This window comes from Pongo pygmaeus, chromosome 13 (genome assembly GCF_028885625.2).
Source record: "Pongo pygmaeus isolate AG05252 chromosome 13, NHGRI_mPonPyg2-v2.0_pri, whole genome shotgun sequence".
Taxonomy (NCBI): Eukaryota; Metazoa; Chordata; class Mammalia; order Primates; family Hominidae; genus Pongo; species Pongo pygmaeus.
This window is the reverse complement of record NC_072386.2, coordinates 9,265,710-9,279,352: the sequence shown is the minus strand read 5'-3', so window position 1 is coordinate 9,279,352 and position 13,643 is coordinate 9,265,710.

The following is a 13,643-nucleotide window of genomic DNA, read 5'->3' as shown; positions in this document are numbered from 1 at the left end:
GTTATGGAATGTGGAATGGAATGGAAGGGAATGTGGTATGGAAGGTGGAATGGATTGTGGAATGGAATGTGTAATGTAATTGAATGGGATGTGGGAAGGAATGTGGAACTGAACGTGGAATGGAATGTGGAATGGAATTGAATGGAATGTGGAATGGTATGAGAATGGAATGGAATGGTATGTAGAATGGAACATGGAATGAAATATCGAATGGAATGTGGAATGGAATGGAATGGAATGTGGAATGGAATGGAAAGGAATGGAATGTGGAATGGAATGGAATGGAACATGGAATGGAATTGAATGGAATGTGCAATGGAATGGAATATAATCTGGAATGGAATCTGGAAAGGAAAGGAATGGAAAGTGGAATGGAATATGGAATGGAATACATTGGAATGGAATGCAATGTGGAATGGACTTTAGTGGAATGGAATGGAAAGTTGAATGGAAATTGGAATGGAATGGAGTGGAATGGAATGGAATGTGGAATGGAATGGAATGGAATGTGGAATGGAATGTGAAATGGAATGTGGAATGGAACGTGGAATGCTACGTGGAATGGAATGTAGAATGGAATGTGGACAGGAATGGAATGGGATTTGGAATGGAATGCAATGCAATGTGGAATGAAAAGGAATGGAATGTGGAATGGAATGGAATTGAATGGAGTGGAATGTGGAATGGAATGTAATGGAATGAGTAATGAAACAAAATAGAATGAAATGGAATGCGGAATTGAATGGAATGGAGTGTGGAATAGAACGTGGATTGGAATGAAAAGGAATGTGGAATTTAACGTGGAATGCAATGTGGAACGGAACGTGTAATGGGTTGGAAAGTCAGAAGGTATGTGAAATGGAAAGTGGAATGAAATGGAATGGAATGTGGAAAGGAACGTGGAATGGAAACACGAATGGAACATGGAATGGAAGTGAATGTAGAATGGAATATGGAACATGGAATGGAAGTGAATGTAGAATGGAATATGCAATGGAACGTAATTCAATGTGGAATGGAATGGAATGGAATGGAATGTGGAAAGAAATTTAGAATGGAATGGATTGGAATGTGGAAAGGAATGTGGAATGGAATGCGGAATGGATTGTTTAATGGAACGTGGAATGGTATGTGGAATGGAATGTGGAATGGAACGTGGAAAGGAATGGAATGTGGAAAGGAATATGTAATGGAATTGAATGCAATGCTATATGGAATGGAATGGAATTGAATGAGGAATGGAATGGAATGGAATCTGGAAGGGAAAAAAGTGGAAAGGAATGTGAAATAGAATGTAATCGAATGTGAAATGGAAAGTGGAATGGAATGTAATGGAATGTAGAATTGGATGTGGAATGCAATGGAATGGAATGTGAAATGGAATGGAATGGAATGGAATGTGGAATGGAAAGTGGAATGGAGTAGAATTGAATGTGGAATGCAGTGGAATGCAATGTGTAATTGAATGGAATGGAATGAATAATGGAGTGCAGAATGAAATGGAATGGAATGTGGAATGGAATGCAGAATGCAATGGAATGGAATTTGGACTGGATTGGAATGAAATGTGGAATGGAATGGGCAATGGAATGGAATGGAATTTCGAATGGTATGCAGAATGGAAAGGAAAGGAAAGTGGAATGGAAAGTGGAATGGAATGGAATGGAATGAATAATAGAATGTGGAAAGGAAAGGAAAGGAATGTGGAACGAAATGCGGAATGGAACGGAATGGAATGTGGAATGGAATGGGGAATGGAATGGAATGTGGAATTGAAAGCTAAATGGAAAGGAATGGAATTCCTAATGGAATGTGGAATCAAATGGAATGGATTGTGGAATGGAATGGAATGGCATGTGGAATTCAACGTGGAATGGAATGGATGGGAATGTGAAATGGAACGTGGAATGAAATATGGAATAGAATGTTTAATGGAACATGCAATGGAATGGAAAGTGGAATGGAATGGAATGGAATGGAATATGGAATGGTACCTGCAATGCAAAGTGGAAAGAAACGTGGAATGGAGTGGAATGTGGAATGGATTGTGGAATGTAACTTGGAATGGAATAGAATGTGGAATGGATTTTGGAATGTAATTTGGAATGGACAGTGGAATGGAATGGAATGGAAGGTGGAACGGAATTTGGAAGGGGATCAAAAGTAATTTGGAATGGAATGGATAGCAATGTGGAATGGAACGTGGAATTGCATGGAGTGGAATGTGGAATGCAATGTAAAATGGAATGTGGAAGAGAACGTAGAATGGAATGAAATGCGAAATGGAAAGTGGAATGGATCGTGGAATGGAATGGAATGTGCCACGGATTGTGGAATGGAATGTGGTATGGAATGTGCAATGGAATGCAATGGAATGTGGAATGGAATTTGGAAAGAAATGGAATGGAATGTGGAATGAAATGTGGAATGTAATGAAATGGAATGTGGAATGGAATGGAATGGAATCTTGAATTCAACGTTAAATGGAATGGAATGGAATGTGAAATGGAACATGGAATGGATTGTGGAATGGAACTTGTAATGCAATGGAAAGTGGAATGGAATGTTTAATGGAACATGGAATGGAATGTATTGTGGAATGGAATGGAATGTGGAATGGAATGTGGAATGAGGTGGAATGAAATGTGGAATGGAATGGACTGGAATGTGGAATGGAATGTGAAATCGACTGGAATGGAATGTGCAATACAACGTGGAATGCAATGTGGAAAGGAACGTGGAATGGAATGGAATGCGGAATGGAAAGTGGAATGGATCGTGGAATGAAATGGAATTCGGAAAGTATTGTGGAATGGGAAGTGGTATAGAATGTGGAATGGAAAGGAATGGAATGTGGAATGGAATATGGAATGAAATGGAAGGGAGTGTGGAATGGAATGTGGAATGAAATGGAATGGAATATGTAATGGAATGGAATGGAATGGAATGTGGAATGGTATATGGAATAGAATGCAATGGAATGGAATGGAATGCAGAATGGGAAGTGGAATGGAACGGAATGGAATGTGGAATGGAATGAAAAGGAATGTGGAATGAAATGTGGAATGGAATGTGGAATGTAATGGAGTGGAATGTGGAATGGGATGGAATGCAATGGAATGGAATGTGGAATGGAATGTAAAGGGAAGTGAAATGGAATAATATCGAAGGTGGAATGGAACGGAACGGAGTGGAAATTGGAATGGAATGGAATGGAATGTGGAATGGAATGTAGAAAGGAATCTGGAATGGAATGTGGAATGGAATGTGGAACGTAATGTGCAATGGAAAGTGGAATGCAATGGAATGAAACTGGAATGGAACGTGGAATAGATGGTAGAATGGAACGTGGAATGGAAGATGGAATGGAAAGTGGAGTGGAATGGAATGGAATGTTAAATGGAACATGGAATGGAATGGAACGGAACGTGGAATGGAATGGAATGGAAAGTTGAATGGAATCTAATGGAATGTAGAAAGGAATGGAAAGGAATGTAGTACGGAATGGAAAGGAAAGTGGAATGGAAAATGGAATGGAATTGAATGGAATGTGGAAAGGAATGGAATGGAATGAGGAATGGAATGGATTGGAATGTGGAATGGAAGGTGGAATGGAATGGAATGTGGAATGGAATGGAATGGAGTAGAATGTGGAAAGGAATTTAATGGAATGTGGAATGGAATGTAGAATGGAATGTGGAATGCAATGCGGATGGAATGTGGAATGGAATGAAATGGAATGTGGAATGTAGTGGAATAGAAAGTGAACTGGAAAGGAATGGAATGGAATGAAACGTGAAATGCAATGAAAGGTGGAATGGAATTCAATTCAATTTTGGAATGGAAAGGAAAGGAATGTGGAATGGAATGAAAGGAAAGTGGAATGGAAAGTGGAATGGAGTGGAATGGAATGTTGAATAGAATGCAATGGAAAGTGGAATGGAATGAGGAATGTAATGGAATGGAATGTGGTATGGAATGAAATGAAATGTGGAAAGGAATGGGGAGTGGAAAGGAATGGAATTTCGAATGCAGTGGAATGGAATGTGGATTACAGTGGAATGAAATGTGGAATGAAATGTGGAATGGAATGTCGAATGGAATGGAATGGAATGGAATGGAATGGAATGGAATGCGGAATGGAAAGGAATAGAATGTGGAATGGAAAGTGGAATGGAAAGGAAAGGAACGTGGAATGGAATGTGGAATTGAATGGAAGTGAATGTGAAATGGAATGGAACGGAATGTGGAATGGAATGTGTAATGGAATATAATGCAATGTGGAATGGAATGGAAAGGAATGTGGAATGGAACGTGTAGTGGAATTTGGAATGAAACGGAATGGAAAGTGGAATGGAAATGAACGGAAAGTGGAACGGAATGGAGTGGAGTGGAATGTGGAATGGAAAGGAATGGAATGTGAAATGCATTGTATAATGGAACGTGGAATAGAACGTGGAATGGAATGGAATTGAATGTGGAATGCATTGTAAAATGGAACGTGGAATGGAACGTGGAATGCAATGAGGAATGGAATGGAAAGGAATTTGGATTATAATAGATTGGAATGTGGACTGGAATGGAATGGAATGGAACGTGAAATGTAATGGAATGGAATTTGGAAAGGAATTCAATCTAATTTGGAATGTAATGGAATGGAATGTGTTCTGCAATGGAAAGGAATGTGGAATGTAAAGTGGAATGGAATGGAGTGAAATGTGGAATGAAATAGAATGGATTATGGAATGGAATGGAATGGAATGGGATTTGGAATTTATTGCAATGGAAATGAATGGAATAGAATGTGGAATGGAGTGCAATGGAAAGTGGAATGGAATGGAATTGAATGTGAAACGGAAAGGAATGGAATGTGGAATGGAATGGAATGGAATGGAATGTAGAATGGAATGCAATGTGGAATGGAATGGAATGGAACGTGTAATGGAACGTGGAATGGAATGTGGAATGGAATGGAATGGAATGTGGAATGAATGAGGAATGGAATGGGAAGGAATGTGGAATCTAATGTGGAATGGAATGGAATGGAAAATGGAATGGAACGTGGAAAGGAATGTGGAATGGAACATGTAATGGAAGGTGGAACGTAAAAAGAAATGGAATATGGAATGGAACATGGAATGGAATGGAATGGAGCGTGGAATTGAATGTGGAATGGAATGTGGAATGGAATATGGAATGGAACGGAATGGAGTGGAATGTGGAATGTCATGAAATGGTATGAGGAATAGAATGTGGAATGCAAAATGTAACGGAATGTGGAATGGAATGAAGTGGAATGTGTATTGCAATGTGCAATGGAATGGAGAGGAATGTGGAATTGAATGTAATGGAATGTGGAATGTAATGTGGAAGGGAATGGAATGGAATGTGGAATGTAATGGAATGCAAAGTGGAATGGAGTTTGGCATGGAATGTGGAACGGAACGTTTAAAGGAGTGGAATGGAACGTGGAAGGGAATGGAATGAAATATGGAATTGAATGAAACCGAATGTGGAATGGAATGGAATAGAATGTAATAGAAATTGAAACGGAATGGAATGGAATGTGGAATGGAATGGAAAGTAATGTGGAATGGAAACAGGAATGGAATGGAATGGAATGGAATGTGTAATGGAAAAGAATGGATTGCGGAATGGAATGCAATGGAATGGAATGTGGAATGCAATGGAATGGAAATGAATAGAATGAAATGTGGAATGATATGCAACGGAATGTGGAATGAAATGGAATGGAATGTGGAATGGAATGGAATTGAATTGAACGTGGAATGGAAAGGAATGGAATGGAATGGAATGTGGAATGGAATAGAATGGAAAGAGCAATGAAATAGAATGGAATTTGGACTGGAATGGAAAGGAATGGAATGGAACGGAATGTGGAATGGAATGGAAGGCGGAATGGAATTTTATGGAATGTGGAATGGAATGGAATGGAATGTAGAGTCGAAAGTGAAATGGAATGTAGAGTGGAATTCAACGGAATGTGGAATGGAATGGACTGGAATGTAGAATGGAATGCGGAATGGAATGGAATGGAATGTGGAATGGAATGTGGTATGTAATGGAATGGAAAGTGGAATGAAATGGAATGGATTGTGGAATGGAATGGAATGGAATCGAATATGTAATGGAATGTAATGGAATAGAATGAATGTGGAATGAAATGGAATGGAATGGAATGTGGAATGAAATGGATTGGAATGCTATGGAATGGTATGGAAAGGAATGGAATTCAATTAAATGGAATGGAAGGGAAAGCAGAATGGTTCATGGAATTGATTGGAAAGGAATGTGGACTGGATTGGAAAGGAATAGAATGTGGACTGGAATGGAATGTTATGTGGAATGGAATGTGGAGTGGAATGGAATGGAATGTGAAAAGGATTGCAATAGAATGTGAAATGGAATGGAATGTGAAAAGGTATGGAATGGAATGTGGAATGCATTGTGAAATGGAAGGGAATGGAATGTGAAATGGAAAGGAATGATATGAAATGTAAAGTGGAATGGAATGGAATGTGAAATGGAATGAAATGGAATGGAATGGAATGTGGTTTGGAATGGAATTGGATGTGAAATGGAATGGAATGGAAGGTGGAATGGAATGGAATGGAGTGGAAATTGGAATGGAATGGAATAAAATGTGGAAAGGAATGTAGACTGGAATGTGAAATGGAACGTGGAATGCAAGTTGGAATAGAATGGAATGCAATGTGGATTCCAATGGAATGGATTCTGGACGATAATTTAATGGAATGGAATGGAACGTGAAATGGAATGGAATGGAATGTAAACTGGAATTCAAAGGAACTTGGAATGGAATGGAATAGAATGTGGAATTGAATGGAAAGTAATGTGAAATGGAAACTGGAATGGCATGCAATGGCATGGAATGTGGAATGGAATGGAATAAAGCGGATGGTGGAATGGAGTGGAATGCAATGTGGACTGGAATATGTGATGGAATGCGGAACGGAATGCCGAATATAATGGAGTGGAATGTGGAATGGAATGGAATGGAATGGAATGTGGAATGGAATGGAATGGAATGCAGAATGAAACGTGCATTGGAATGGAAAGGAAAGTGAAATGGAATGCAATGGAATGTGGACTGGAATGGAATGAAGCGGATGGTGGAATGGATTGGAATGGAATGTGCACTGGTATATGGAATGGATTGAGGAATGGAATGCGGAATGTAATGGAGTGGAATGTGGAATAGGATGGATTAGAATAGAATGGAAAGTGGAATGGAATGGAATGAGAAGTGAAATGGAATACTATGGAAGGCGGAATCGAATGGAATGGAGTGGAAATTGGAATGGAATGGAATGGAATGTGGAATGGAATGTAGAATGGAATGTGGAATGGAATGTGGAATGGAATGTGGAATGGAATGTGGAATGCATTGGAATTAAACTGGAATGGATCATGGAATGGATGGTGGAATGGAACATGGAATGGATGGTGGAATGCAACGTGCAATGGAAGATGGAATGGAATGTGGAATGCAATGGAATGGAAAGGGAAACGGAACATGGAATGGAATGGAATGGAACGTGGAATGGAATGTAATGGAAAATGGAATGGAATCTATTGGAATGTGGAATGCATTGGAATTAATCTGGAATGGAACGTGGAATGGATGGTGGAATGGAACGTGGAATGGATGGTGGACTGCGACGTGGAATGGAAGATGGAATGGAATGTGGAATGGAATGGAATGGAAAGGGAAACGGAATATGGAATGGAATGAAACAGAACGTGGAATGGAATGTAATGGAAAGTGGAATGGAATGTAAAGGAATGTGGAATGCAATGGAGTAGAATATAGTATAGAATGGAATGGAAAGTGGAATGGAACATGGAATGGAGTGGAATGGAATGTGGAAAGGAATGGAATGGAATATGGAATGGAATGGAGTGGAATGTGGAATTGAATGTGGAATGGAATGGAATGGAATGTGGAATGGAATGGAATGGAGTGGAATGTGGAATGGAATGGAAAGGATTGTGGAATGGAATGTAGAATGCAATGTGGAATGCAGTGTGGAACGGAATATGGAATGGAATGGAATGGAATGTGGAGTGTTGTCGAATAGAAAGTGAACCTGAATGGAATGGAATGGAATGGAATGGAACGTGAAATACAATGGAATGTGGTATGGAATTCAATGCAATTTTGGAATGGAATGGAAAGTTTTTTGGAATGGAATGGAAAGTTTTGTGGAATGGAATGGAAAGGAAAGTGGAATGGAAAGTGGAATGGAATGGAATGGAATGTGGAATGGAATGGAATGGATTGCGGTATGGAATGGAATTGAATGGAATGGAATGTGGAATGGAATGTGGAATGGAATGTAATGGAAAGAAGAATGGAATTAAATGGAAAGTGCAAAGCAATGGAAGAAATGTAGAATGTAACGCAAGGGAAAGTGGAATGCAGTGGAATGGAACGTGGAATGGGAAGGAATGGAATGGAAAGTGGAATGGAATGAAATGGAAAGGAATGGAATGTGGAATGGAATGTGGAATGGAAATGAGTGGAACGTGGAATGGAATGTGGAACGGAATGCAATGGAATGTGGAATGCAAGGGAATGGAATATGAAATGGAATGGAATTAAATGTGCAATGGAATTAAATGTGCAATTGAATGGATTGCAATGGGATGTGGAAAGGAATGGAATGGAATGGACTGTGGAAAGAATGTAATGGAATGGAATGGATTGGAATGGATTGTGGAATGGAATGGAATGCAATGTATAATGGAAGGAGAAATGGAATGGAATGGAGTGGAATGTGAAATGGAATTTAACGGAGGGAAATGTGAAATGGAATGCAAAGGAATGGAATGTGGAATGGAATGGAATGGAATGTTAAATGGAACATGAAATGCAACGTGGAATGGAATGGAATGGAACGTTGAGTGGAAAGTGGAATGGAAAGTGGAATGCAATGGAATGCAATGTGGAATGGAATCTAATGGAAGGTGGAATGGAGTGGAATGGAAGGCGGAATGTAATGGAATGGAATGTGGAAATGAATGGTATGGAATTTGGAATGGAATCTGCAATGTAACGGAACAGAAAGTGGAATGAAATGTGGAATGGAAAGGAATGGAATGTGGAATGGAAAGGAATGGAATGCGAAAAGGAATGGAATGGAATGTGGAATGGAATGGAATGTGAAAATGTGTAGAATAGAATGTGGAAAAGAATGGAATCTAATGTGGAATGCAATGGAATGGAATCTGGAATGGAATGTGGAATGGAATGGAATGGAATGTGGAATGCAATGGAATGAAATGTGGAATGGAAAGTGAAATGGAATGGAATGGAACGTGGAATGGATAGTGAAATCTAAAGTGGAATGGAGAGTGGAAAGGAACGTGGAATGTAACGTGGAATGGACCGTGGAATGGAATGTTTAATTCAATGTAATGGAATCGAATGGAATGTGGAATTGAAAGAAATGGAATGTGGAATGGAATGGAATGATATATGAAATGTAAAGTGGAATGGAGTGGAATGTGAAATGGAATGGATTGGAATGGAGTGGAAAGTGGATTGGAATCGAATGGGATGTGAAATGTAAAGGAATGGCAGGTGGAATGGAATGGAATGGAGTGGAAAGTGGAATGGAATGGAATGGAAAGTGGAATGGAATGGAATGGAATGTGGAATGGAATGCAGAATGGAATGTGGAATGGAATGTGGAATGCAATGTGGAATGGAATGGAATGGAATGTGGATTCTAATGGAATGGATTCTGGACTGCAATTTAATGGAATGGAATGGAATGTGAAATGGAATGGAATGGAAAGTGGACTGGAATGGAATGGAATGTGGAATGGAAAGTGAAATGGAACCTGGAATGGAATGGAATGGAAAGTTGAGTGGAAAGTGGAATGTAACGTGGAATGCAATGGAATGCAATGTGGAATGGAATAGAATGGAAGGTGGAATGGTGTGGAATGGAATGTGGACTGCAATGGAAAGCAATGTGGAAATGAATGGTATGGAATTTTGAATGGAACGTGGAATGTAGTGGAATGGAAAGTGGACTGGAATGTGGAAAGGAATGGAATGGAATGTGGAAAGGAATGTGGAATGGAAAGGAATGGAACGTGGAATGAAATGTGGATTGGAATGTGGAAAGGAATGTGGAATGGAAAGGAATGGAACGTGGAATGAAATGTGGATTGGAATGTGGAAATTAAAGTGGATTGGAATTTGTAATGGGATGGAAAGGAAGATGGAGTAGATTCCAATGTAGTGTGGAATGGAAAGGAATGTAGTGCAATGTAAAATGGAATGTTTATTGCCATGTGGAATGCAGTGTGGAATGGAATGAATTGCAATGTGGCATTCAATGTGGAACAGAATGTGGAACGGAATGGAGTGGAATGTGGAATGGAAACGAAATGAGTGGAAAATGGAATGGAGTAGAATGTGGAATGTAATGGAATGTAGAATGGAATGTGGAATGCAATGAAATGGAATTTGGAATGGATTGTGGAATTGAATGGAATGGAATATGGTATGGAATGTGGAATTGAATGTGGAAAGGAATGTGGAATGGACTGGAATGGAAAGTGGAAGGGAAAGTAAGGGAATGTAGAATGCAATGCAAAAGAATGTGGAATGGAATGGAATGGAGTGAAATGGAAATTGAAATGTCATGGAATTGAATATGCCATGGAATGGAATGGAATGGACTGTGGAAAGGAATGTAATGCAATGGATTGGATTGGAATGGAATGTGGAATGGAATGGAATGGAATGTGGAATGGAAGGTGAAATGGAATGGAATGGAGTGGAAAGTGAAATGGAATTCAATGGAGTGAAATGTGAAAAGCAATGGAATGGAAAGGAATGTGGAATGGAATGGAATGTGAAATGGAACGTGGAATGGAATGGAATGGAATGTTGAGTGAAAACTGGAGTGGAACGTGGAATGGAACGTGGAGTGCAATGGAATGCAATGTGGAATGGAATGGAGTGGAAGGTGGAATGGAGTGGAATGAAACGTCGAATGTAATGGAATGGAATGTGCAAATGAATGGTACGCAATTTGGAATGGAATGTGGAATGTAGTGGAATGGAAAGTGGAATGGAATGTGGAATGGAATGGAATGGAATGTGGAAAGGAATGTGGAATGGAAAGGAATGGAATGTGAAAAGGAATGGAATGGAAAGTAACATGGAATCAAATGTGAAAATGTATGTAATGGAATGTGGAAAAGAATGGAATGGAATGTGGAATGCAATGGAATGGAATGTGGAATGGAATGTGGAATGGAATATAATGGGATGTGAAATGGAACACTATGGAAGGTGGAATGGAATGGAATGGAGTGGAAATTGGAATGGAATGGAATGGAATGTGGAATGGAATGTAGAATGTAATGTGGAATGGAATGTTCAATGGAATGGAATGGAAATTGGAATGGAACGTGAAATGCAACGTGGAAAGAAAAGTTGAATGGAACATGGAATGGAACTTGGGGAGGAATGGAAAGTAATTTGAAATGGAATGGAAAGGACGCTGGAATGAAATGGAATGGGAAATGTAATGGAAAGGAATGGAATGGAATGTTGAATGGAATGGAATGGGATGTGAAATGGAACACTATGGAAGGTGGAATGGAATGGAATGGAGTGGAAATTGGAATGGAATTCAGAAAGGAATGTGGAATGGAATGTAGAATGGAATGTGGAATGCAATGGAATGAATCTGGAATGGAAGGTGGAAAGGATGGTGGAATGGAAGGTGGAAAGGAATGGAATGGAATGTGGAATGAAATGTGGAATGGAATGGAATGGAACTTGGAATGGAACGTGAAATGCAACGTGGAAAGAAAAGTCTAATGGAACGTGGAATGGAACGTGGAGAGGAATGGAAAGCAAAGTGGAATGGAATGGAAAGGAAGGTGGAATGGAATGGAATGTGAAATGGAATGCAATGGAATGTGGAATGCATTGTGAAATGAAATGGAATGGAATGTGGAATGGAATGGAATGATATATGGAATGGAAGGTGGAATGGAATGCAATGGAATGTGAAATGGAATGGAATGGAATGGAATGGAATGGAAAGGAATGTGGATTGGAATGGAATAGGATGTGAAATGGAATGGAACGGAAGGTGGAATGGTATGTAAGAGTGGAAAGTGGAATGGAATGGAATGTGGAATGAACTATAGAATGAATGGAGGAATGGAATGCGGAATGGAACGTGGAATGGAATAGAATAGAACCTGGAATGGATAGTGAAATGGAATGTAATGGAACGTGTAATGGAATGTGGAGTTGGTCATGGAATGGAACGTGGAATGGAATGGAATGGAATGTGGAATTCAATGTGGAATGGAATGGAATGGACTGTGGAACGGATGTGCAATGGAATTGAATGGAATGTGGATTGGAATGGAGTGGAATGTAGAATGGAACGGAATGGAAAAATTGAATGGAATGTGAGCACGAATGCAATGGAATTTGGAATGGAATGTGGAATCGAAAGTGGAATGGAATGGAAAGGAACGAAATGGTATGTGGAATGGAACGTAATGGTATGTGGAATGGAATGTGGAATGGAAAGTGGAATAGATACTGGAATGGAATGGAATGGAATGGAATGTTGAATGCAATGAGGAATGGAATGTGGAATGGAATGTGGAATGGAATGTTGAATGGAATGGAATAGAATGTGGAATGGAATGTGGAAGGGAATTTGGAATGGAATGTGCAATGGAATGGAATGGAATGTGAAATGGAACGTGGAATGAAACATGGAAGGGAACGTGGAAAGGAACGTGGAAAGGAAAGTGAAATGGAACGTGGAATGGAATGTTGAATGGAATCTGGAATGCAATGGAATGAAATGGAAGATGGAATGGAACGTGGAATGAAATGTAGTGGAATGGAACGTGGAATGCAAACTGGAATACAACGCGGAATGGAATGTGGAATGGAACATGGATTGGAATGGAATGGAACGTGGAATGGAATGGAATGGAACATGGAATGGAATGTGCAATGAAATATGGAATGGAATGTTAAATGGAATGTGGAATGGAATGAGGAATGGAAAGGAATGGAATGTGGAATGAAATGGAAAGGAATGGAATGGAATTTGGAGTGGAAATGAATGGAATGGAATGTGGAATGAAATGGAATGGTATGGTATGGAATGTGGAATGGAATGGAATGGAATGTGGAATGAAACGTGGAATGGAAAGTGCAATGGAATGTGGACAGTAACGTGGAATGGAATGTGGAGTGGAATGGAATGGAATGCAGAAAAGAATGGAATGGAATGTGGAATGAAAAGGAATGGAATGTGGAATGGAATGGAATGGTATGGAAGATACGATAGAAATAAAATGAATGGAATGGGATAAGGAATGAAATGGAATGGATTGTGGAATGGAAAGGAATGGAACGGAATTTGGAACGGAATGGAATGGAATGGCGTGGAATGCGGAATGGAATGGAGTGGAATGCGGAATGGAATGGAATGGAAGGGAATGGAATGTGGCATTCAATGGAGTGGAGTGTGAAATGGAATGGAATGGAATGTGGAATGCAATGGAGGGGAATGGAAAGGATTTCAATACTG